At 45.3% G+C, this 27,652-nt stretch overlaps 1 long non-coding RNA gene across 1 annotated transcript in view; it reads right to left on the reverse strand.

Annotated features, from left to right (window-relative positions):
- Positions 1–27,652, reverse strand: part of LOC138285314 (uncharacterized) — a 61,125-nt gene that overhangs the window by 15,261 nt on the left and 18,212 nt on the right. Inside the window, exon 2 of the long non-coding RNA XR_011201568.1 lies at positions 8,245–8,291. This is a non-coding gene — a long non-coding RNA (uncharacterized lncRNA). The remainder of the gene's footprint in view (positions 1–8,244; positions 8,292–27,652) is intronic.

The raw sequence follows: 27,652 nt of genomic DNA on the forward strand, positions 1-27,652 counted from the left end.
CCATCAATGGTGGCAGCAACTTAAATAGGGTCAGAGATTCTCCTGGCATGTTGAAAATCCCTAAAGGGATTGTAACTAAATATGAAGATGGTGATGACATCACCAAATGGTTCACAGCTTTGAGAGGGCTTGTGTAACCAGAAAAGTGAACAAATCTCACTGGGGTGCTCTCCTTTGGGAAATGTTCACAGGAAAGTTTAGGGATAGACTCCTCACACTCTCTGGAAAAGATGCAGAATCTTATGACCTCATGAAGGGCACCCTGATTGAGGGCTTTGGATTCTCCACTGAGGAGTATAGGATTAGATTCAGGGGGGCTCAAAAATCCTCGAGCCAGACCTGGGTTGACTTTGTAGACTACTCAGTAAAAACACTAGATGGTTGGATTCAAGGCAGTGGTGTAAGTAATTATGATGGGCTGTACAATTTATTTGTGAAAGAACACCTATTAAGTAATTGTTTCAATGATAAACTGCATCAGCATCTGGTAGACCTAGGACCAATTTCTCCCCAAGAATTGGGAAAGAAGGCGGACCATTGGGTCAAGACTAGGGTGTCCAAGACTTCCACAGGGGGTGACCAAAAGAAAGAGGTCACAAAACCTCCCCAGGGGAAGGGTGGTGAGACAGCCAAAAACAAAAATAGTAAAGAGTCTTCTACAGGCCCCCAAAAACCTGCACAGGAGGGTGGGCCCAGAGCCTCTTCACAAAACAATTTTGGGTACAAGGGTAAAAACTTTGATCCCAAAAAGGCCTGGTGTCGTAGCTGTAATCAGCCTGGACACCAAACTGGAGACAAGGCCTGTCCCCAGAAAAATATCACTTCTAACTCCACTCCAGCTAAAACTGGAATGGCCAGTCTCCAAGTGGGATCAACAGTGTGCCCAGAGCAAATCAGGTGTCACACTGAAGCTACATTAGATTCTGAGGGTGGGGTGGATTTAGCCACACTGGCTGCCTGGCCTCCTAACATGCAAAAATACAGGCAGCAGCTCCTAATTAATGGGACAAGTGTAGAAGGCCTGAGGGATACAGGTGCCAGTGTCACCATGGTGACAGAGAAACTGGTTTCCCCTGGTCAATACCTGGCTGGACAAACTTATCCAGTCACCAACGCTGACAATCAGACTAAAGTACATCCCATGGCTTTGGTAACTTTAGAGTGGGGAGGGGTCAATGGCCTGAAACAGGTGGTGGTCTCCTCAAATATCCCAGTAGACTGTTTGCTTGGAAATGACCTGGAGTCCTCAGCATGGGCTGAGGTAGAACTGAAAACCCATGCAGCCATGCTGGGTATCCCTGAACTGGTGTGTGTCAAGACAAGGGCACAGTGCAAGGCTCAGGGTGAAAAAGTAGAGCTGGAGTCTGTAAAAAGGGCCCAGCCTACCAAGAGACAAGGAAAGTCAGCTGGGAAACCAACTGCAACACAACACCAAAAAGAGAACCTCTCTTCTCAGGAAGAAGTTCTGCCCTCTGAGGGAACTGAGCCTATGGAGCTGGAACCTTATCAGGTTGAGCTCTTGGGCCCAGGGGGACCCTCAAGGGAAGAGTTGTGTAAGGGACAAGAAACCTGTCCCTCTCTTGAAGGCCTTAGGCAGCAAGCTGCTGAAGAGTCCAATGGCAAGAAAACTGGAACACATAGGGTCTATTGGGAAGATGGACTCCTGTACACTGAGGCAAGAGATCCCAAACCTGGTGCCACTAGGAGAGTGGTAGTGCCTCAGGGGTTCAGAGAGTTTATTCTGACCTTAGCCCATGATATTCCCCTTGCTGGGCATTTGGGACAAACCAAGACGTGGGAGAGGTTAGTCAACCACTTCTACTTGCCCAACATGTCCCAGAAAGTTAAGGAGTTTTGTGTCTCCTGTACCACCTGTCAAGCCAGTGGTAAGACAGGTGGACATCCAAAGGCCCCCCTCATTCCACTTCCAGTGGTGGGGGTCCCCTTTGAAAGAGTGGGTGTGGACATAGTGGGTCCACTTGAACCTCCCACAGCCTCAGGAAATATGTACATCCTAGTAGTAGTGGATCATGCTACTAGGTATCCTGAAGCTATTCCCCTTAGGTCGACTACTGCCCCTGCAGTAGCCAAGGCCCTCATTGGTATCTTTACCAGAGTGGGCTTCCCTAAGGAGGTGGTGTCTGACAGAGGTACCAACTTCATGTCAGCATACCTGAAACACATGTGGAATGAGTGTGGAGTGACTTATAAATTCACTACACCCTATCATCCACAAACTAATGGCCTTGTTGAGAGATTCAACAAGACATTAAAGGGCATGATCATGGGGCTCCCAGAAAAACTCAAAAGGAGATGGGATGTCCTCTTGCCATGTCTGCTTTTCGCTTACAGAGAGGTGCCTCAGAAGGGAGTAGGATTCTCACCCTTTGAACTTCTGTTTGGCCACCCTGTAAGGGGACCACTAGCTCTTGTGAAAGAAGGCTGGGAGAGACCTCTTCATGAGCCTAAACAAGACATAGTGGACTATGTACTTGGCCTTCGCTCAAGGATGGCAGAGTACATGGAAAAGGCAAGTAAAAACCTTGAGGCCAGCCAACAGCTCCAGAAGTTTTGGTATGACCAAAAGGCTGCACTGGTTGAATTTCAACCAGGGCAGAAAGTCTGGGTTTTGGAGCCTGTGGCTCCCAGGGCACTTCAGGACAAATGGAGTGGCCCTTACCCAGTGCTAGAGAGGAAGAGTCAGGTCACCTACCTAGAGTAGACCTGGGCACAAGCAGGAGCCCCAAGAGGGTGATCCATGTGAACCGCCTTAAGCTCTTCCATGACAGGGCTGATGTAAATCTGTTAATGGTAACAGATAAGGATCAGTAAGCTGAGAGTGAGCCTCTCCCTGATCTTCTGTCATCAAACCCTAATGATGGCTCAGTAGATGGAGTGATCTATTCAGACACCCTCTCTAGCAAACAGCAATCTGACTGTAGGAAGGTCCTGCAACAGTTTGCTGATCTCTTTTCCCTAACCTCTGGTCAGACACACCTGTGTACCCATGATGTGGACACAGGGGACAGCATGCCTGTCAAAAACAAAATATTCAGACAGTCTGACCAAGTTAAGGAAAGCATCAAGGTGGAAGTCCACAAGATGCTGGAATTGGGAGTAATTGAGCACTCTGACAGCCCCTGGGCTAGCCCAGTGGTCTTAGTCCCCAAACCTCACACCAAAGATGGAAAGAGAGAGATGAGGTTTTGTGTGGATTACAGAGGACTTAATTCTGTCACCAAGACAGATGCCCATCCCATTCCTAGAGCTGATGAGCTGATAGACAAATTAGGTGCTGCCAAATTCTTAAGTACCTTTGACTTAACAGCAGGGTACTGGCAAATCAAAATGGCACCTGGAGCAAAACAAAAGACAGCATTCGCCACACCTGATGGGCATTATCAGTTCACTGTTATGCCCTTTGGTTTAAAGAATGCCCCTGCCACCTTCCAAAGGTTGGTGAATCAAGTCCTTGCTGGCTTGGAGTCCTTCAGTGCAGCTTATCTTGACGATATTGCTGTCTTTAGCTCCAACTGGCAGGATCACCTGGTCCACCTGAAGAAGGTTTTGAAGGCTCTGCAATCTGCAGGCCTCTCTATCAAGGCATCCAAATGCCAGATAGGGCAGGGAACTGTGGTTTACTTGGGACACCTTGTAGGTGGAGGCCAAGTTCAGCCACTCCAGCCTAAGATCCAGACTATTCTGGACTGGGCAGCTCCAAAAACCCAGACTCAAGTCAGGGCATTCCTTGGCTTGACTGGGTACTATAGGAGGTTTGTGAAGGGATATGGATCCATTGTGACATCCCTCACAGAACTCACCTCCAAGAAAATGCCCAAGAAAGTAAACTGGACTGTAGAATGCCAACAGGCCTTTGACACCCTGAAACAAGCAATGTGCACAGCACCAGTTCTAAAAGCTCCAGATTACTCCAAGCAGTTCATTGTGCAGACAGATGCCTCTGAACATCGGATAGGGGCAGTTTTGTCCCAAACAAATGATGATGGCCTTGACCAGCCTGTTGCTTTCATTAGCAGGAGGTTACTCCCCAGGGAGCAGCGTTGGAGTGCCATTGAGAGGGAGGCCTTTGCTGTGGTTTGGTCCCTGAAGAAGCTGAGACCATACCTCTTTGGTACTCACTTCCTAGTTCAGACTGACCACAGACCTCTCAGATGGCTGATACAAATGAAAGGTGAAAATCCAAAACTGTTGAGGTGGTCCATCTCCCTACAGGGAATGGACTTTATAGTGGAACACAGACCTGGGACTGCCCATGCCAATGCAGATGGCCTTTCCAGGTTCTTCCACTTAGAGAATGAAGACTCTCTTGGGAAAGGTTAGTCTCATCCTCTTTCGTTTGGGGGGGGGGGTTGTGTAAGGAAATGCCTCCTTGGCATGGTTACCCCCTGACTTTTTGCCTTTGCTGATGCTATGTTTTGAATTGAAAGTGTGCTGAGGCCTGCTAACCAGGCCCCAGCACCAGTGTTCTTTCCCTAACCTGTACTTTTGATTCCACAATTGGCACACCCTGGCATCCAGGTAAGTCCCTTGTAACTGGTACCCCTGGTACCAAGGGCCCTGATGCCAGGGAAGGTCTCTAAGGGCTGCAGCATATCTTATGCCACCCTGGGGACCCCTCACTCAGCACAGACACACTGCTTGCCAGCTTGTGTGTGCTGGTGAGAACAAAACGAGTAAGTCGACATGGCACTCCCTTCAGGGTGCCATGCCAACCTCACACTGCCTATGCAGTATAGATAAGTCACCCCTCTAGTAGGCCTTACAGCCCTAAGGCAGGGTGCACTATACCATAGGTGAGGGCACCAGTGCATGAGTACTGTGCCCCTACAGTGTCTAAGCCAAACCTTAGACATTGTAAGTGCAGGGTAGCCATAAGAGTATATGGTCTGGGAGTCTGTCAAACACGGACTCCACAGCACCATAATGGCTACACTGAAAACTGGGAAGTTTGGTATCAAACTTCTCAGCACAATAAATGCACACTGATGCCAGTGTGCATTTTATTGTGAAATACACCCAAGAGGGCACCTTAGAGGTGCCCCCTGAAACCTTAACCGACTATCTGTATAGGCTGACTGGTTCCAGCAGCCTGCCACAACCGAGACATTTGCTGGCCCCATGGGGAGAGTGCCTTTGTCACTCTGAGGCCAGTAACAAAGCCTGCACTGGGTGGAGATGCTATCACCTCCCCCAGGCAGGAGCTGTAACACCTGGTGGTGAGCCTCAAAGGCTTACCCCCTTTGTTCCAGCACCGCAGGGCACTCCAGCTAGTGGAGTTGCCCACCCCCTCCGGCCACGGACCCACTTTTGCCAGCAAGGCCGGAGGAGATAATGAGAATAACAAGGAGGAGTCACTGGCCAGTCAGGACAACCCCTAAGGTGTCCTGAGCTGAAGTGATTCCTAACCCAATAGGGATAGGAATGTGACCCCCTCCCCTTGGGAGGAGGCACAAAGAAGGTGTACCCACTCTCAGGGCTAGTAGCCATTGGCTACTAACCCCCCAGACCTAAACACGCCCTTAAATTTAGTATTTAAGGGCTTACCTGAACCTAAGAATTTAGATTCCTGAAACTACAAGAAGAAGAGGACTGCTGAGCTGAAAAACCCCTGCAGAAGAAGAACAGAAGACACCAACTGCTTTGGCCCCAGTCCTACCGGCCTGTCTCCTGCCTTCCAAAGAAACCTGCTCCAGCGACGCTTTCCAAAGGACCAGCGACCTCTGAATCCTCAGAGGACTGCCCTGCTTCAAGAAAGACAAGAAACTCCAGAGGACAGCGGCCCTGCTCCAAAAAGACTGCAACTTTGTTTCAAGGGAGCAGATTTAAAGACCCCTGCAACTCCCTGCAAGAAGCGTGAGACTTGCAACACTGCACCCGGCGACCCCGACTCGACTGGTGGAGAACCAACACCTCAGGGAGGACCCTCCGGCGACTCCAAGACCGTGAGTAACCAAAGTTGTCCCCCCTGAGCGCCCACAGCGACGCCTGCAGAGGGAATCCCGAGGCTCCCCCTGACCGCGACTGCCTGAACTCTAATTTCCCGACGGCTGAAAAAGACCCTGCACCCGCAGCCCCCAGCACCTGAAGGATCGGAACTCCAGGGCAGGAGTGACCCCCAGGAGGCCCTCTCCCTTGTCCAGGTGGTGGCTACCCCGAGGAGCCCCCCCCTTGCCTGCCTGCATCGCTGAAGAGACCCCTTGGTCTCTCATAGGAAACTATTGAAAACCCGACGCGTGTTTACACACTGCACCCGGCCGCCCCCGCGCTGCTGAGGGTGTACTTTCTGTGTGGACTTGTGTCCCCCCCGGTGCCCTACCAAACCCCCCTGGTCTGCCCTCCGAAGACGCGGGTACTTACCTGCTGGCAGACTGGAACCGGGGCACCCCCTTCTCTCCATTGAAGCCTATGTGTTTTGGGCACCTCTTTGAACTCTGCACCTGACCGGCCCTGAGCTGCTGGTGTGGTGACTTTGGGGTTGCTCTGAACCCCCAATGGTGGGCTACCTTGGACCCCAATCTCAACCCCATAGGTGGTTTACTTACCTGCTAAAACTAACAATACTTTACCTCCCCCAGGAACAGTGAAAATTGCACTGTGTCCACTTTTAAAACAGCTATTTGTGTTGTATGTGAAAAGTATATATGCTACTGTAATTATTCAAAGTTCCTAAAGTACTTACCTGCAATACCTTTCAAATGAGATATTACATGTAGAATTTGAACCTGTGGTTCTTAAAATAATCCAAGAAAATATATTTTTCTATAACAAAACCTATTGGCTGGATTTGTCTCTGAGTGTGTGTTCCTCATTTATTGCCTGTGTGTATGTACAACAAATGCTACTGTAATTATTCAAAGTTCCTAAAGTACTTACCTGCAATACCTTTCAAATGAGATATTACATGTAGAATTTGAACCTGTGGTTCTTAAAATAATCCAAGAAAATATATTTTTCTATAACAAAACCTATTGGCTGGATTTGTCTCTGAGTGTGTGTTCCTCATTTATTGCCTGTGTGTATGTACAACAAATGCTTAACACTACTCCTTTGATAAGCCTACTGCTCGACCACACTACCACAAAATAGAGCATTAGTATTATCTCTTTTTGCCACTATCTTACCTCTAAGGGGAACCCTTGGACTCTGTGCATACTATTCCTTTCTTTGAAATAGTGCATACAGAGCCAACTTCCTACAGATGGCATATCTTCTTTCCAAAGTTCTCCAGGTAGCTTAAAGTCCTTGTCAAGTATCTCTGAAATTGTCCAATACCAACTGGAGATCTTGTTAGCATATACCATATCTCTAATTAGCTTATCCACTAACAAGTTCCCTTGACCCAACATATTACAACACCTTAGTGCCCAAAAACTCAAACTGGATATATTTCAACCTAGAAAGGTTTCCCCTGGTCATTACTGTTAGCTCTTCCCAGGACAGTATGGAGCGATCTCTGACCAAGTCGGTTCATTGTTTTGTACACAATTTGTATTGGTTCAGAGGGTTTGGATCTGGCCACCAAAAGATGCAGATCTTTTGACATGAACAACATTGCCTAATCTCCATTCATTCATCTCCTCACCCTTCTTAGATGTTCACACCTTCTCTTGTACTCATTTTCAACACACTGTTGCTAATATGTTTCCTGTTTAATGCCACCCTGCAAAATGTTTTACAAATGTCTTGAAAGTACTCTTGAAGACATTGCTCGCTTGCCCACCTCCTTTCTCTTCCTGAAGTCCAGGGAGGCTTTTACACACCTTTCCTCCTTCTCCCTCTAGGTTACACAATAATAGCATCTTACACTCTAACAGCCAACACCCCACTAAACTCAAGCGGAGCTTTCCCTATTGGGAGTTAGTCAGAAGAAAACATAATTGCAGCATAGGCCTTTCAACTCAGGAAAATACCATAATTGACCTCTTAAAACAGAGAGTATACCCCAATCGAGTTCTAAGACAGGCAGTTGATAAAATTAAAATCAAAAGCCACACTAGGGACACAATCCTTTTTAAACCCAAGGTTAAATGTCAAGATCAGAGTGATCAGATTAGATTCACTACCACTTTTACCCATAAATCCACATCTGTACAGTGGGTTCTCAATACGTATTGAAAGATTTTCACTTAGTACCAATATCTCAATCACATACAGCTACCTAAGTCCTTGGGGGACATTTTGATATATAGTGACCTTGTGAGGAGAGCAGGGGTACGCACCTACCTGAGCAGGTCAATACACACACACTAAGACTCCAACAGGCAGCGTCTCTAGGAAAAAGAAAGGACAATGTCAAAAGGGGATAAAGGAGGAAACAGGAGGGGCGAAGACAGGAGTCAGCTGAGAAAGGAGAGAAGATGCCAAGGGCACAAAAACTATTAATGGGCTTGTTCTTGCACAGGGAAAGAAGAGATTTTAATGCAGGAGATGGAGGCTATGAACACAGTGGTGCAAACCAAAAATGCTATGTAGGATTTGGTTCCCAAACACAGCTTGCGTTGAACAGCGGTAGAGATGAAAGGAGATTCGAGAGATGAGGCAGAGTAAGTAGAGCTAGCTGATGTCAAGACTGGTGCCACCACCGCAGACACTCCAATGCATGTCACAGTCTGGGAGGGCTGTGGCATCCTGGGTGAGTGCTTGGACCTTTCTTATTGAGTCAAGAGGCGAAGAGAGTTAGCATTAGTCAAAAAAAAATCCTACTAACAGTGTAACACATTAGGTTACACACTGAGGACCAGGCATCAAGAATAAAATTCAGGAGTTTAATTACAAGTTAACAGTCAGGTTAATATAAATCGGTCTCAAATACATGCTATAGAGATATAAAAGTACAACAGGATAACCAAATCTCCTGAAAAAGTTAAGGCGAATCTGCATGAGACAAACAAGAAGTTCTGTTACAGCAAATACAGAAAATTTGCAATAAAATGTAATGCTCAGAGAAAAGGCTTAAGTCGTCTCTCCTTAATAAGGGTAACATCTAAAGCTATCTAGCGTAGGACCTCAATAAATCTAAATAAGTAAATCAGGAAAAATCTGAAATAGTCGGGGAAAATATTGAAAAAGGAGAAATATTTTATATGCTCTCGCATATCGGGGAAAGTGTCAACATTTCAGAAACTCACTCAAGAGTCTTCTAGGGAAAAATAAGTATTAGCTTAAGGGGCAAAAATAGAGAAAGCATAGAGGTCTGCACCTCTCAAAGTCCAAAGGAATAGTCTCTTTCAACAATCTGTGTGGGCATTAGTTAATACCACATGAATCTAAGAAACACACCATCAGGGGTTCCATTATGCTCTCGCTTCTCACATGTGAACTGCAAAATATGTGAAATTCATGTCAAGACCAGAGGCTAGCATTATGTATAAGTCTTTTTATTGCCACTCCATTGCAGTACTTAAAAGAAAACAATAACCACACCTAAAATTGCAGAACCAGAATGTTACTTGAGTCTATATGTCTCAGCCCAGCAGCCATCTTCATCTTTTGTTTGCTACTCCTTGACAGCTCGACAGTTAAGTATCTTGTGTGATCGCATTCTTGAAGTTTAAGCCTTTAATTATTTTTAAGTTACTTATTCTGTTAAAGTTCATATGTTTAGCTAGTATTAGGTATTTTAATGGTAAGTTGTGGTTTATCGTGTGCCAAGTTTTATTTTGTCCTAATTTATGGGATATATCGTTTAGTTTGCAAAGTTTAGAATTGTTGCATTAATATTTATGATACGATTTTGATAATCATTTTTAGCCCTGTTTTATTAATATTTAGAAAGTATGGACCGAGACTTACCATCTTTGGAAGTACTGTGGAGGTGCAGCAGTATGGGACTCAGCCTAAGGCATCTCTCTGAGCACTCATGCTGAGGTAGCACATGCACTGAGGTTGCTCCACATGGGGTTCTTGTGCTCAGGAATTAACGTGAGCCGCTGTGGAAGAAGCGAGGCTCTGTGTCGCCACAGTAGTAAGAGCGAGGGCTGTTTCAGTATTGTGACATTGCATGCATTGTACGCGTGTTGGCATCATGTTATGTGTGGCCATTTTGGTTTTTCTATTTTTCTACTAATGTTGAAGCTCTAGCGGCCATCTTTGTATAGTTGTGTGGCACAAGATCAGTGCAGTCATAGTTGAGTGAGAAAATAACGGTTTCTTCACTTTGTGCATGTCGCAGGTGAAGAAGAAAAGAGTATAAGCTTCTGGTCAGTTAGAGACACAGAGCAGGTGAGTATGTAGTGAAAAAAGGATATAGGTGGTCATTATGAACATGGCGGGATAGCCCGCCGCCGACCATGCTGACGGTCGACAGAAGACCGCCAGTGTCGGCGCCAGGCATCCCGCCATATTCGGATGCATGGAGCCTCATCGCAATTGATGGTGGTAAGGCCCACCATGATGGCGGTCGGTGGCGGGGTGGATGCTGCTCCACCCTCACCGACACGTCAGTCCATACCCCACCATGCCTGTAATGATGCAGTTATAGGAGTGGCAGTGTTTGGAGACGCGGCAATGCCGGCGAAGCAGCATCCAAGGAGCCCGTTCCCTCCCGGAGCAGTGTCACAGACCAGGTAAGTGCTGTCCGAGAGGTAAGGGGGAAAGGGTGTGTGTGCGTTAGTCTGTGAGTGCATGAGTGTTTGTGAAGGGGGATGTGTGTCTGAGTGTATGAATACGTGTGTGCGTGTAGGTGTATGGGTGCATGAGGATGTGGGGGGTTGAGGTTTGGGGGGGACCTGTATATAGGGAGGGTGGGGGATGGTGAGGGGGGAGCTAGGAGGCCTACATGGAGATTTGAGGGATGAGGGTTGGGGGGTCTGTTTTCAGAGTTCGGGGGTGGGAGCCGTTCTAGGGGGTTGGGGGGTGGTTGGGGGTAGTGGCAAGGGGGGGCACATACATACAGGTGTCAGGAATGAAAATTCCTGTCACCCGTATGCTTTCCACCAGGGATAACCTGGCGGGGTATCCGACCAGGAAATCCCTGGTGGAAATGCGATCATAATCTCACCGCCCGTCTGGCCTCCACCACCGGGTCGAATGTACCTACCGTCGGCCCGGCAGTCAATTCTGGCCTGACGGTGGGTGGTAGAGAACTGCCTGCTTTGCAGCCAGTTTACTACTGTGTTCAGAATATGGCAGTCAGGACCACCATGCAATTATTCTTTCCCAGGAAAGGTAGGCAGTGGCGTAACATTAGCCCCCACAGCCCCTGAGGTGCAGGGGGGGGCCCTCAGCCAAGTACCCTGGCTTGAGAGCTTCTGACAGAATCCGGGAGGGGATCTCTCCATATACTGTGTTGGCCCCCCTCTCAAGTTTTGTTACACTTTTAAAGGTAGTGGCACGGTTACAGAAGTTTGTAAACAATTGGAGGATTTGAACAAGAGGCCAATGTGTCCTAGGTGGGGTACAAGGGTACACAGAGTTCAAAGAATTACCTGTACAGACGGTGAAACCAAGACAGAGGGTGTGTCAGGAACACCAGCCGAAGCTGCTATTAGCTGAGGTGCAAGAGATGTTGAAGAAGGCAGCAATAGAGGGAGTGTTGGAAGAGGAAGTGTCCTTTGTAAGCACAATTATTTGGTCAAGAAAAAGGCCAAGGGCTGACAGCCCATGATAAATTTCACAAATCTGAATTGGTATTTGGTCTACAGGCATTTCAAGATGGAAGGTATCCATCTGTTGAGAGATATTTTGCAACAGAATAACTGGATGGTAAAACTGGATCTGAAAGATGCTTATTTTACCACTCCAGTGGTGAAGGAGTGTCACACGTTTAGTCAGTTCAGGTGGTTAGGGGACCTTTATCAGTTCACTTGCAGACCTTTTGGTCTGGTGTCAGACCTTTGGGTGTTTTACAAAGGTATTGATTGCAGGACGCTCCCTCTATGTAGTATGCAAAACTGGGCACACTGTGCAGAGAGTCCGGGCAACGACACGTTGGTTTACAGAGGTAAAAACTAGACCACCTAATGCTATAATTTTTGTGGTAGCTTGGTCGAGCAGTTAGGCTAATCTTGGAGAAGTGCTATACATTTGGTGTACTCACTGTATCAATAAAGCAAGACACACACTCAAAAGAACAACTCAAGACCAATTTACAAAAATGCTTCAGATGTTTATAAAATTCCTAAGACAAAGATAATCAAAATTGGGTACTTTCTAAGTAATTCTTTTTTGAGGTTTAGCAAAAATAGTCTTTTTGTGCTTAATTACGCACCTTAGGAATCAATGGACAAATAGTTTTTAAATGTATATACAATCAGGCAATTAGTTTACCAATGTGTCCGTTTGCAGGTATGTCAAGCTCTTCGGTGGGCACTATGGACCAGCTGGAGAAGTTTGGGCGGTTCCCGGTTACGGTGGGTGCAGCTGCAGAAAGTCATTGGAGCTACTGCCAGGCCACTGCTGGGGACCACTTGGAAAAGCACTGCACAGATGGACTTTGAGGTGAGTCCAGTGGGTCCCCTTGGAGTCCTGAGGACGCAAGGGGTGGGAGACACTTAGGGCACAGCTGGATCTTCAGTGCAGGGCACTGGGCGGCCAGGTGCAGAGCGAATTGGTGAGCCAGGAGAGGTGGGCAAAGGTGTCCTTGGAAACAGGAGGTAGGTCAATTTGAGGGTTACTTGCAGGCCAGCAGAGGCACTCTTGTGGGAGGTCCTGTGTTTACTGAAGTCCCTTGCCTGGGCCTTCCTCCTGGTCCTTTTTCAGTTTGGGGTGGACTGTCCTTCTGGATGTCTGACATTGAGTGACCACTAGCTGGGGCAATAGTGCAGTACAGCCACTGGAGGGCACAGTGCCACCAAACTTGGCACACTTGCAGGGTTTGTCCTCACAGTCCGTTAAGTGGAGTTTGGTCTGATTGCAGCATCTGGTTCCTTGGTCAGCAGCCGGTCAGTGAACTGGCCTTCACTGGGTCTTTTTGCAGAAGAGTGACCAATGGGTCATCTACCTTAGGGTGGCTACACCCACTAAGTGACCACTTTCTGTGGGCAGAGGTCACTTCCCTAAACCTGATTGCCTATTTTCCTTCCATGCAAGATGGAGGAAAATTAAATTGAGGGGTCATCTTACATGCAACACCTAAGGGGTGGTGCAAGCTGGGGCTGACCACTTCTTCTGCCCTTTGGTGTGATAGCACCTCTGCCTGGGAAGGGCTTTGTTCTGGGACCCAGAGAGTATGATTTCTCACTCCAGGGTTCCAGAATCTTGTCTGGTGGTGGCAGGCTGGTTGTGATCAGCCAGCAATAATGCCAGGGTAGTTAGCTTTTGCAGATGGCACCTCTAGTGTGTCCTCTGGGAACATTTTTGGATAAATCCAATACTAGTACCAGTTTGGATTTTTCATTCTGAGTTGTTTGGTACCAAACAACTCAGGGATAAGAGCAGCAATCATGTAGCAGTGAATCTCGTACTGACCAGTGTCCAGCGCATGTATTGAAATAGCTACTCTGTTCACTTACTGTGCCCCAGGTTTGGCAAGGACACAGTAGGGCATATTGCTCATGCATCTATTCCCACACATACAATATATTGCACCCTGCCTTAGGGCTGGAAGACCTGCCAGAGAGGCAACTTCCCTAAAGTGCATGCAGCGTGTAGCGACAGGGCACGCAGGTTATGTGCCATGTCAAGTTTTTGTTTTAGGATTGCATCAGAACACTCAGCCTGCAATGACAGTGCTGGACACTTCTGGAAGCATGGCCCTAGAGGGTGGCACAATCTGTGCTGCTGACCTCAGGGGCCTACCCTTAGTACCCCAGGCCCTGGGTACTTAAGTACCATTTACTAGGGACTTATAGTGGCAGCTAAAGGTGTTGCCAATTGTGCCAATGGATCACAACAGCTTTAGGAAAGGGATCTGACCCAGGGAACCTGGTTAGCAGGGCACTACATAAAATACCAGGCAAAACATGGGGGCTAACCATGACAAAGAGGGCGTTGCTCACACTGTGTAAACCCTAAATTCTGAGCCTGGTTTTCATTCATCACTCTGTTGGGATTAAGACAAGAGTCCCACTTCCAATGCCCTAACTTTGTCAATAATGATAAGGATTCAATCTCCTCAAAGTTGCCACATCAATCCCAGTACTCAGGTAAATTGGAACACCACAACCTCTACCTTGTGTTATAGGAGCTCCTTGCTGATATACGCCATGCATAGAACCAACATTCCCTACTAAAGGTTGTTTCTGACTTCCTCTATGTGCTTTTTTCATCTGTGTCACCATCAATGTCTCCTTCAATCGCTTCTGCTTCATTTCCAATTCATCACTGTAATATTTTGCATTTCTTGAAATCACATCAACTGATTTATTCTGCCAACAGATCAAATACGGTGGAATTATCAAGCTCATTTCTGGTCTCAATCCTGCCACAAACCAGGACACAAAAGTTCCCATATCTTAAGCTTCAAAGGTCTTCATTGCACTGTGCTGCTTGAACACCTGCAACAGTCTCTCATGATATGTGTACACTGACTCTTTGGACACCCGGTAAATCTTAATCCAATCAATGTGTTTAGCTGGTATTTTTCCTTTCAAAAAGGTTAGCACCTGTTGATACTTTTTCATCACCAACAGTGATGGGGAATATGATATTAGATTTCTCTGAGGTTCCTTCTCTGGCTGCTCTACAGCCACTTTACTTTCTCCCCACCAATCACTTGGTACCATAGTGTCGAAGAAGGTACTCAAATACACCCACAAGACTTGTGAAATCTTCACAAATTGCTCAACCTGGGTATACCATTTTACTAGCTTTTCTCTCAGTTTTAGGAAGTCATTGGTGATTGAAGCAAGATCACTCCTACTCCAAGGCACATGGACATAACCTCTACCAGGCACTTCCCTCAATGGAAAATTTGAAGCACCCTCTCCATCCATTAAAGACAGAGGCAGTTGTCCCTTTGTTTTCATTTGATCTTTCTTCTTCACCCATCTGCCTTCCCACTTATCTAACTCACTCCATTTTCAGATACTTACTAATTAATTCCTTAATTTGCATTTTCATTCCAGATGTTCTCATAATGCAAATGTGATTCTCATCAAAACATACACAATAGTTCGGGTTAAATCTTCATCATAAGTTCATGCCAATTAAGACAGTTTATCATGAGCTTGTCCTGCATGTGAAGTCGGTCTTTACACAAGAATACAAGTTTGTTCTCTTGGTAGGTTTCCTTGTGTCATCTCATTCAGTTCTAACTTTAGTCTGACCACATCCACTACATTTTCCTTCACTGGGGACTGATTTGTTACTCTTCCTAACCCTGAACATTCACAAGATACAAGAATAAAAGAAGCAGAGAGGTCATACTCCTTAAAACAAAATCTAAGGAAATCTGCCCTAAATCCTGACAGAGTGAACATTAATTAAACCAATAAGACTTCAACAACAATCATATCCCTTCCCACCCCACCAGGAACCAACCATTTCACTTATTGTGGTGTGCCTTTACAACATCACCTGAATTTCCCATCCCACACAACTTAGACAGTTAATCCAACTTTGAACATCCCCCATTCCTGATAGGTGATGAATAGGAGGTTTCATCTGCTCATTAGGTCTTCTCGTTTCTTGTCAAGATTTCTCTTCCTCAAGCTTTACTATCAGTAAATTAGTACATACAACAATACTCCTTTCTTTAGCTAATGAAATCATGAGAACGCACCTGCAAAAAAAAAAACATTTCTTCCTTTAAAACAAGTCCATATTTGTGGCTGACAGTGTTACAGTAGATGCAGTCTAGCTCAGAGACTGCCACATCATCGTGGGAGAAGCTTAATATCTTTACGGCAGCAATGCGTCTAGTTTTGTATGTGTTTTAACTAGAGCGAGACAACCAATAAACAGGAAGACCTGATCCAGAACCCTGACAACGTTTGGCATGTAAAATGTACAATAAACACCATAAAAATTTGATAAAGCCTACAACATTTAAAAATGCATTTCTTTAACATACAGAAGTGCTTCAACGTAGTACATATGATCATATCACTTCATTGAGAGGCATTTTTTAAACTGACAATTTTTAAACATGAACTTAAAAATATTCATGCCCTTCTAACCCCCGCCTTACCGATAGTCATGTGCAACCTATATGTAGCCTAGAATCTTACATGGAAAAATTGTAGTCTATTTAAATCAGACATACGAGGGATGCTTGTATAGGAAAGACCCTAAATTCACATATTTCAAAGTGTTCTCACATGCAATGAGGACAGGGAAAAAGGCAGCTCAGTGAAATAAAATATTTCGCTAGGATTACACAGTTTGGTCAAGCGGGGAAGCCGGGAAAATTCCTAGGTTTTCTGATTTCATATTGCACCATTCAGCGACCAGATGGGTATCTATTTCTCTCTCAAGTTTTACATCAAAAGTTAATGTTTTTTCTTTGATTGTTAGCACATTAGGATAGAATGTGGGTGGCAGGTAGAAGCCACATTAAAGCACGGCTAGTTTTGCGTTTGAGGATCCAACAGGACCTCGAACTGAGCCAGAGCTAGTCATTTGGTTTGAGCTTTCAATGGCTCGCCCATCTCCACCAACTAACAATCTTCATTCCAAATAAAATTTATCAGAGCTGCGGAGACTTTATTCCCGAATGCATGCTGAAATAGAAAGCAATTTTTACAAATCAACTTCATGGGTGTATTTTTAAGTTTAGCAAGGGAATTCTTGTCAATGTCACTTACATCAGAAATACTGAAAAAGACACTTAAAATAACAGGCAAAAAACACAAACTCTAGCAAGCGCCAATAGGTGGAAGTGGTATTGTCTTTGTCAATCTCCTTTAGTCAAGTCGTACAGCATAGTAGTCGCTGTGAAGCATGGTTGAAAGTTAGGAAAAAGAAGGCCTATGACGCAGCCAGTAAGGACCGGGAGGGGCAGTGATCAATTTTCTTGCCATGGATTATTCTCCGACTACACAAAAACAAGTTTAACTATCTTGTGTCTGGGCTGGATTTCACCATGTTGGCTCCTCAGTGAAGACAGAGGCAAACACACCACACAGAGCAGAGGGCTAGCACCATTGGACTCTTTGTAGCATCTTGGAACTCGTCAGAGCAAATTTTGGGTGTTTTTGTTTCTTGTGTGACAGGAGGGGTAAGCAAACAAAGGGGCAGGGTGAGGCATGTACAGGGCACACTCCGGGGGGGAGGGGACAGGGGCAAACTGGACAAGCAACAATGCAGGAGGATGGTGGGGCATTTCAAGCAATAATGCGGGAGGGGGTGCAAGTAAAATGCAAAGAAAAGTACCTCTGAAAGTGACAAAAGGAAGGGCACTCAGTGTCATGATTATCAGCCCAGCCTGTGGTGGTAACTGGAGAATCCGGGTTTGTTAACTTATAAATGTTGCGATACAAAACAATAGAAAGGAAGTATTCCAGAAATGACAGGGTCAATATCCTTTATTTACGTCCTGCGAAGCACACACATTGACTTGCAAGTAATTGACTGTATTTCCTCTCTTCGGCACAAGTGCCATGTGCTGCCTTAATTAGAATGCACATGATGATTACATAATCAGGTGAGGCCCATCTATAAATACCAGCATAACTGCCTGACTTCAGCTTGTGATTCATCTTCTCTCCTGATAGCTGGCAATGACTGATAAGCTCCTGAATCAAGGTAAGCCTCCTTTAGGAATTGTCAATGAAAGCTTTGTGATTTATGTGAGAGGCATACTTACTTATAGACAGAGATTGTTTTGTGAAAACTGAAGGAACAATTTACTCAATTTATTTTGTGAAAACTAGTAGGAAGGAAGTTAATTTATAGGACAGATTGATTCAGAGATGTGATAACAGAGCTTTTTGAAAGGATGTGAAATCAAAGTTAATTTACAGAAATAGAATATTTCTGAGATGTGATAAAAGTATTTTCTTTTTAAAAAGGTCAAATCAAAGTTAATTAATAGAAACAGACAATTTATGAGATGTGATAAGAGATCCTTTTTGAAATAATATCAAGCTGAAGTTAATTTATTGAAACAGAATATTTTTGAGATGTGATAAAAGAGCATTTTTTAAAGAATGTCAAGTCGAAGTTAATTTATAGAAACAGACTATTTTTGAGACGTCATAAAACAGCATTTTGAAAGACTTTAATCAGAGAATCACAGAACATTCTTGTATTTTGGAGAAAGAGAACACAAGTGAATTTACAAGGTGTGGACAAGGTTGAAAGCAACCAGTACTTTGATTTTTGGTGAATATTATTTTGGTGATTTTTGTCTTCTGGTATTTTAAAAGACTAAGGGGGTGATTCAGACTATGGCGGACGGCGGAGGCCGTCCGCCATAGTACCGCCGCCAAATGACCGCACCGCGGTCAAAAGACCGCGGCGGCCATTCAGACATTTCCTCTGGGCCGGCGGGCGCTCTCCAAAAGAGCGCCCGCCGGCCCAGAGGAAATGCCCCTGCAACGAGGACGCCGGCTCAGAATTGAGCCGGCGTAGTTGCAGGGGTGCGACGGGTGCAGTTGCACCCGTCGCGTATTTCAGTGTCTGCAAGGCAGACACTGAAATACTTAGCGGGGCCCTCTTACGGGGGCCCCTGCCGTGCCCATGCCATTGGCATGGGCACGGCAGGGGCCCCCAGGTGCCCCGCGGCACCCCCTACCGCCATCCTGTTCATGGCGGGTTTCCCGCCATGAACAGGATGGCGGTAGGGGCTGTCAGAATCCTCATGGCGGCGGAGCGCGCTCCGCCGCCATGAAGGATTCCCCCGAGCAGCGGTAAGTCGGCGGGAGCCCGCCGACTTGCCGCTTCTGACCGCGGCTGAACCGCCGCGGTCAGAATGCTCGTGGGAGCACCGCCAGCCTGTTGGCGGTGCTCCCGTGGTCGGTGGCCCTGGCGGCCACCGGCCGCCAGGGTCAGAATGACCCCCTAAGTGCTATTTTAAGGAATCCTGCATAATTTGTTCAAAGGTTAATACAGTATCTGAACTTTTAAGTTACATGAATATAAGACTGTATATTCTTGGGAAGATAAGAATAGAAACCAAATTCTCTCAACAATGCTAAATTACTCAGCATTGGAAAGTAATCCAACAAACTTTTAATTTTGTTCATTCATCATGAATCCAACATGTGAGAGTAGGTTCATACAATCATATCTGTTGAAAGTATCAAGCCATTTAATATATGACATCTGATTTCATAGTCTTTATTATTGTCATATTTCTCCCTCCCTGAAGTACCCTCCCAAAAATCCTTTCCCCTCATCCGGCCACTCCAAACTTCTGATAACTAATATAGTTGCAGAGTTGGTGCTGCCAGAAGGTGGGCATTGGAGGGTACTGCTCCTGAGGAAAGTGCTCCTGATACTCAGCAAGGGAAGCAGGACTTGGGTCATGCTTCAGTGTAAGGACAAACATACAAAGAGGAAGTGAAGCCGGCACTCAGTGACCAAAGGGAAGCGAAGCAATGAGAGTGATGATGAACCCACTTATAGTAAGCAATGGACGAGCTCTAAGCCTCCTGTAAATAAACACAAATGTCTTGCAAGCAGCAGGCAAGACCTGAGCTATAGGGCTTGTGGAAGAAAGAAGAGGGAGGGGGCAAACTGCCAAAGAGGAAGGCAAAGGTGCCCGTCAAACATACTGGAGTAGCGCAAATTTAGACTCCTTTACACGCCAATCATTGCGCAAATACGCATTCATATTTGACACTGTATTTACTGTGTGCCTTAATAAAATTAACATGTGTGCATATCTAGATGTGTTAATGAGTTTGGTTTTATGTATTAGTTCACTGCTAGCAAGACTTGAGAGGAGAAATCTTGGCACAAGAGTAGCGCAAATTTAGACTCCTTTACACACCAATTGTTGTGCAAATACGCATTCACATTTGACACTGTATTTACTGTGTGCCTTAATAAAATTAACATGTGTGCATATATAGATGTATTAATGAGTTTGGTTTTATGTATTAGTTCACTGATAGTAAGGCTTGAGAAGAGAAATCTTGGCACAAGACGTGACAATTTAATGAGTAGCTGAAGTCTCCTATCCATCGCGTACCAGAAATGTGGGATGTTCAAGGTTCTGATAGTTGTCCGAGTTCTGTGAGATTGAAAATTAGGTGATGATGTAATGGAAGCAAAGGACGCGAAGCCAATTGGTTCCTGTAGAGGAGGAAAAGATAAAATTGATGTTGAAGGTTCTCTTTGCTTTAAATTAATTCTTACACTGTTAGAAGTAAGGCAGGTCCCTAAGACTTCAAGGGGTACAGACCTCTTTCCTTCCTTTACTCTTACAAGTATGAAGCTTTATGCTAAACACTTATTCCTTTTCTGGATGACTTCTACTGAAGTTATCACTAGCTGACACATTCTCACATTTCCAAATGTCCCTAAGGCTTCTGCCAAGCCATACTTAAGCTTTTATTTCAAACCATCCTCATTTCTTACTCTGGAATTCTGATTAGATGATTTTAGAATTATTTCATGTTCAGGAGAATGAAGTAGGGGTTTCTTTATGGAACACCTAGTTCTAATTCTCCATTTCTGTAATGCTGTGGTTGGTAATGCTTTGTACCTTAATCTGATGAGACTGAACCGCTTATGATATTTCAGCTTGCCAGCTGTGATCCTGTATTTTTTAAATATTTTCATGACATGCATATATTTTGGCTCTATTATTGACTGGAAAGAAATCAACTTCAGTAACTGATTCCTGGTCCTTATTGTGGGGCCAAAAGGGCTTTGCAAATATTTGAATTGTTAGGTTATTGTTAACTCCCTTTGAATCTCACTCAATGTAAAAAGTTAATTGGATGAGAGATTGAAAATCATGCTCCTGCTCTCTCTCAAATGGTAGCTGAGTATGGTTCTGCTATTGAGATCATCTGATTTATTGTATCCATATAAGAGCTTCAGTGCTGGCCAATTCCATTCCTGATCCCAAAGCCTATGTCCTGATTCAATAGAAATTTGGAATTAAATTGTAGCAGCGAAGGAGTGAGTATCAATAGCGTCTCACTTTACAATTGCTAATGTCTAGTTTGTGGTGTTTTGCTGAGGTTGTGTGATATGATGTGGTGACGTTTTAAGTCGTGTGGATGAACAGTGCTTAATGCTATGTTGAAGTGGCTATCAGGATCAACGTAACCTAAGATTCCGGGCTAGTAATAAGTTATCAGTGTAGAAAAAACTTTGTCGTAATTGTCTGACCAGTTTGGCGGTTTAAGTCTTGAATTACCGTCATCTACACAATTGAGATAGGGACAAATACTTTTGTGTAAGAGTAAGGTGTGGTTAATGTGGTGAATCCTGTTGTGCAGGGTTGAAGCTGTGTTAATACGGGTGATTCCCCACTGGTCGATGTTTCCTCGAAAGTGAGTGAGAGTAGGTCGCAAAGTGTTGTGCCGGTCCATTTCTTGTGTGATTGAATACTATTGATTCTTTAGTGGAACAGAGAAAGTTTTTGAATTTGCTTTGCATTTGTTTTGTAATTGTATTGTTGCTGCAAGGAATAGGAGAAAGACGTCACAGTGTGCCATGCTGAGTTTGGACGGTTTGCGTTGATGCCACACTTGTTATTGGTTGACCACATCATAGCATGCAGAACTGCTATGGGTGTTAAAATCACACAAGAATTGTTATAAAAAAAAGAATTTTTTTCCTGGTTGAAATTGAAATTCTATTTGTGATTGTTGACATTATTGCTGGAATATGAAATTGTTTAAGGCTATACCAAATTTGTTTAGGGGAGATGTGAGAATACCTGTTCGGGAGGGAAAAGAGGCACCACCCGAAGACATGCCAGGTCAGTATATGGCTATAAATGTAGGGCTTCAAGCATGTATTTGGCTGGGTCAATGGCATAAGATCACAGTGGAAGAAGATGTGTTCATGTTATGGCACATTTAATTTGTGAATCACTGAAAATTTTAGACGGTTATTGAACGAAATGAAACCACCTCCTAGACCTGCACAGTTCAAAGTACTAAATGCTTGGGAGCACACAACTCATGTTAGTTAAAGGGAAAAATATCAGGGAAAAGCCTGAAAGGCAGTACGTAGTTGTGCCGATGCTTGATAGGACGCAGTACAGAAGTGATGGAAGACCGATGCGATAGAAGGAATTAGATTGTATCCTGCATTGATGAGCAGAAAACTTGAGAAAAGGAATGAAAAGAAAGGAAAGAGGAAAAGAAACAAAACACAGAGAGTTCAGGCAAAGACAAGTTAGTGATTTTAGTGATGAACTTCTAATCTGTTGTTATCAGCAAGTCCACCTCCATATAATGTGGCCCAACCTGAAAGAATAAATGGTGCAGTTGCCAGTGTAAACATGGGAATAGCAACTGCTCCAGAACCTGACAGGATAGAGTCCAGGAATTAGTGTCCCTGCTAACTCCACAGCTACCAATACCCCGGCTGCAATCATGGTTCTGGTCACTATTTGTCCCTTTATACAAACTTGATTCTGCAGGAACCATGACACATACTTTGACATTCCCAAGTGGAGGAGACTTGTCAGCCAACTCCTATAGTCTCAAGAATGGGAGGAACACCTATAGACTCAGCACAGATGAATACTCCTTATGTTGCTTCTCCCACATCAATTATGAATCAGGCAGGGCTTACTCCTGTAGGAGAGTCCATGCCAAGATTCCAAAATCCTAACATGTCTAATTGGAATTCACCTCTGGGTGTTATCAACAGTAGTCCCATAGAAGGGGTAGAGTCTAATATCCCTATTGAACTAAATGGTATTAATTCTTGAGCACTAGATGATTTGATTTTATTTTACAATGGGTCCCCAAGAGAAAGTGAATGTTCAGGATCAGGCAGAGAAATAATTCAGTCCCTGGTAAGGGAAAATACAGTGGATGTGGTCAAATTAAAGTTAGAGCTGGGTGAGATGATACAAAGAAACCTTGATCTTGACTGGATACCTACCAAGAGAACTTACTTGTATTTATGTGTGATATTACTGTGAGAAGGTAGCCTCTTTCTAGCCTTGTTACCCCCACTTTTGGCCTGTTTGTGAGTGTATGTCAGGGTGTTTGTCACTGTTTTCACTGTCTCACTGGGATCCTGATAGCCAGACCTCAGTGCTCATAGTGAAAACACTATGGTTTCAGTATGTTTGTTATGTGTCACTGGGATCCTGCTGGTCAGGACCCCAGTGCTCATAGGTTTGTGGCCTATATGTATGTGTCACTGGGACCCTGTCACACAGGGCCCCAGTGCTCATAGGTGTGCATGTATATGTTCCCTGTGTGGTGCCTAACTGTCTCACTGAGGCTCTGCTAACCAGAACCTCAGTGGTTATGCTCTCTCATTACTTTCAAATTGTCACTAACAGGCTAGTGACCATTTTTACCAATTTACATTGGCTTACTGGAACACCCTTATAATTCCATAGTATATGGTACTGAGGTACCAAGGGCATTGGGGTTCCAGGAGATCCCTATGGGCTGCAGCATTTCTTTTGCCACCCATAGGGAGCTCTGACAATTCTTACACAGGCCTGCCACTGCAGCCTGAGTGAAATAACGTCCACGTTATTTCACAGCCATTTTACACTGCACTTAAGTAACTTATAAGTCACCTATATGTCTAACCTTTACCTGGTAAAGGTTAGGTGCAAAGTTACTTAGTGTGAGGGCACCCTGGCACTAGCCAAGGTGCCCCCACATTGTTCAGAGCCAATTCACTGAACTTTGTGAGTGCGGGGACACCATTACACGCGTGCACTACATATAGGTCACTACCTATATGTAGCTTCACCATGGTAACTCCGAATATGGCCATGTAACATGTCTATGATCATGGAATTGCCCCCTCTATGCCATCCTGGCATTATTGGTACAATTCCATGATCCCAGTGGTCTGTAGCACAGACCCTGGTACTGCCAGACTGCCCTTCCTGGGGTTTCTCTGCAGCTGCTGCTGCTGCCAACCCCTCAGACAGGCATCTGCCCTCCTGGGGTCCAGCCAGGCCTGGCCCAGGATGGCAGAACAAAGAACTTCCTCTGAGAGAGGGTGTGACACCCTCTCCCTTTGGAAAATGGTGTGAAGGCAGGGGAGGAGTAGCCTCCCCCAGCCTCTGGAAATGCTTTGTTGGGCACAGAGGTGCCCAATTCTGCATAAGCCAGTCTACACCGGTTCAGGGACCCCTTAGCCCCTGCTCTGGCGCGAAACTGGACAAAGGAAAGGGGAGTGACCACTCCCCTGACCTGCACCTCCCCTGGGAGGTGTCCAGAGCTCCTCCAGTGTGCTCCAGACCTCTGCCATCTTGGAAACAGAGGTGCTGCTGGCACACTGGACTGCTCTGAGTGGCCAGTGCCACCAGGTGACGTCAGAGACTCCTTGTGATAGGCTCCTTCAGGTGTTAGTAGCCTTTCCTCTCTCCTAGGTAGCCAAACCCTCTTTTCTGGCTATTTAGGGTCTCTGTCTCTGGGGAAACTTTAGATAACGAATGCATGAGCTCAGCCGAGTTCCTCTGCATCTCCCTCTTCACCTTCTGATAAGGAATCGACCGCTGACCGCGCTGGAAGCCTGCAAACCTGCAACATAGTAGCAAAGACGACTACTGCAACTCTGTAACGCTGATCCTGCCGCCTTCTCGACTGTTTTCCTGCTTGTGCATGCTGTGGGGGTAGTCTGCCTCCTCTCTGCACCAGAAGCTCCGAAGAAATCTCCTGTGGGTCGACGGAATCTTCCCCCTGCAACCGCAGGCACCAAAAAGCTGCATCTCCGGTCCCTTGGGTCTCCTCTCAGCACGACGAGCGAGGTCCCTCGAATCCAGCGACACCGTCCAAGTGACCCCCACAGTCCAGTGACTCTTCAGCCCAAGTTTGGTGGAGGTAAGTCCTTGCCTCACCTCGCTGGGCTGCATTGCTGGGAACCGCGACTTTGCAAGCTTCTCCGGCCCCTGTGCACTTCCGGCGGAAATCCTTCGTGCACAGCCAAGCCTGGGTCCACGGCACTCTAACCTGCATTGCACGACTTTCTAAGTTGGTCTCCGGCGACGTGGGACTCCTTTGTGCAACTTCGGCGAGCACCGTTTCACGCATCCTCGTAGTGCCTGTTTCTGGCACTTCTCCGGGTGCTACCTGCTTCAGTGAGGGCTCCTTGTCTTGCTCGACGTCCCCTCTCTCTGCAGGTCCAATTTGCGACCTCCTGGTCCCTCCTGGGCCCCAGCAGCGTCCAAAAACGCCAAACGCACGATTTGCGTGTAGCAAGGCTTGTTGGCGTCCATCCGGCGGGAAAAAACTTCTGCACGACTCTCCAAGGCGTGGGGGATCCATCCTCCAAAGGGAAAGTCTCTAGCCCTTGTCGTTCCTGCAGTATTCACAGTTCTTCAGCCTAGTAAGAGCTTCTTTGCACCAACCGCTGGCATTTCTTGGGCATCTGCCCATCTCCGAGCTGCTTGTGACTTTTGGACTTGGTCCCCTTGTTCCACAGGTACCTTCAGACAGGAATCCATCGTTGTTGCATTGCTGATTTGTGTTTTCCTTGCATTCTCCCTCTAACACGACTATTTTGTCCTTAGGGGAACTTTGGTGCACTTTGCACTCACTTTTCAGGGTCTTGGGGAGGGTTATTTTGCTAACTCTCACTATTTTCTAATAGTCCCAGCGACCCTCTACAAGGTCACATAGGTTTGGGGTCCATTCGTGGTTCGCATTCCACTTCTGGAGTATATGGTTTGTGTTGCCCCTATCCCTATGTTTCCCCATTGCATCCTATTGTAACTATACATTGTTTGCACTGTTTTCTAAGACTATACTGCATATTTTTGCTATTGTGTATATATATCTTGTGTATATTTCCTATCCTCTCACTGAGGGTACACTCTAAGATACTTTGGCATATTGTCATAAAAATAAAGTACCTTTATTTTTAGTATAACTGTGTATTGTGTTTTCTTATGATATTGTGCATATGACACTAAGTGGTACTGTAGTAGCTTCACCCGTCTCCTAGTTCAGCCTAAGCTGCTCTGCTAAGCTACCATTATCTATCAGCCTAAGCTGCTAGACACCCTATACACTAATAAGGGATAACTGGGCCTGGTGCAAGGTGCAAGTACCCCTTGGTACTCACTACAAGCCAGTCCAGCCTCCTACATTGGTTGTGCAGTGGTGGGATAAGTGCTTTGAGACTACTTACCACTCTTGTCATTGTACTTTTCATAAGAGAAAAATATACAAAACAAGGTCAGTGTATATACACATAGCCAAAAAGTTTTGCATTTCCTCTTTTCACTCTTTTCTAAGTGCTGAAAAGTACTTCTAAACTTTCAAAAAGTTCTTAAAAGTTTAAAAAGTTTTTTCTGTCTTTCCAAAAAGTTCTAAAAACTTTTTTCTCTTTATCTATCACTTTAACTCTCTAAAAAATGTCTGGCACAGGCCAAAAAGTTGAACTGTCCAAACTTGCATATGATCACCTTAGCTGGAAAGGAGCAAGGAGTCTCTGCATAGAGAGAGGTTTGAGTGTAGGGAAGAATCCTTCTTTAGAACTGTTAATTAATATGCTTAGAGTACAGGATAAGGCCATAAGTGCCCAATCTGTAGAAAAAGTAGCTAATGGTTCTCAATCTGATCCAGGGACTCCCCCAGGAAAAGGTTCAGGAAAGAAACTTCTCAGCCTGCCCATTACTAGACAGTCTAGCATAGTTGGTACAGAGGTTGAATCACATCATACTGATGATGTGCTCTCACATTATGCTGGTAGCCAAGCTGTTAGGGTGCCCTCTGTAAGGGACAGGTCTCCTTCTGTTCATTCCCATCATACCTCTGTATCCAGAAATGTCCCTCCCACCCACCCTGATGACAGATTGTTAGAAAGGGAGCTCAATAGATTGAGAGTGGAGCAAACCAGACTGAAGCTCAAGAAGCAACAGCTGGATTTGGATAGACAGTCTTTAGAAATAGAGAGGGAAAGACAGAAGATGGGTTTAGATACCCATGGTGGCAGCAGCAGTATTCCCCATAGTCATCCTGCAAAAGAGCATGATTCCAGGAATCTGCATAAGATAGTTCCCCCTTACAAGGAGGGGGATGACATTAACAAGTGGTTTGCTGCACTTGAGAGGGCCTGTGCTGTACAGGATGTCCCTCAAAGGCAGTGGGCTGCTATCCTATGGCTATCATTTAGTGGAAAAGGTAGGGATAGGCTCCTTACTGTGAAAGAAAATGATGCCAATAATTTTACAGTTCTTAAGAATGCACTCCTGGATGGTTATGGCTTAACCACTGAACAGTACAGGATAAAGTTCAGAAAGACCAAAAAGGAGTCTTCACAAGACTGGGTTGATTTCATTGACCATTCAGTGAAGGCCTTGGAGGGGTGGTTACATGGCAGTAAAGTTACTGATTATGAAAGCCTGTATAACACAATCCTGAGAGAGCATATACTTAATAATTGTGTGTCTGATTTGTTGCACCAGTACCTGGTAGACTCTGATCTGACCTCTCCCCAAGAATTGGGAAAGAAGGCAGACAAATGGGTCAGAACAAGGGTGAACAGAAAAGTTCATACAGGGGGTGACAAAGATGGCAATAAGAAGAAAGATGGTGAAAAATCTCAAGATAAGCATGGGGATAAGGGTAAAACCAAAGATCCCACTTCAAATCTTAAACACTCTTCAGAGGGTGGGGATAAAACAAATTCTTCC

The sequence above is a fragment of the Pleurodeles waltl genome, chromosome 1_1 (genome assembly GCF_031143425.1).
Source record: "Pleurodeles waltl isolate 20211129_DDA chromosome 1_1, aPleWal1.hap1.20221129, whole genome shotgun sequence".
NCBI classification, from domain to species: domain Eukaryota; kingdom Metazoa; phylum Chordata; class Amphibia; order Caudata; family Salamandridae; genus Pleurodeles; species Pleurodeles waltl.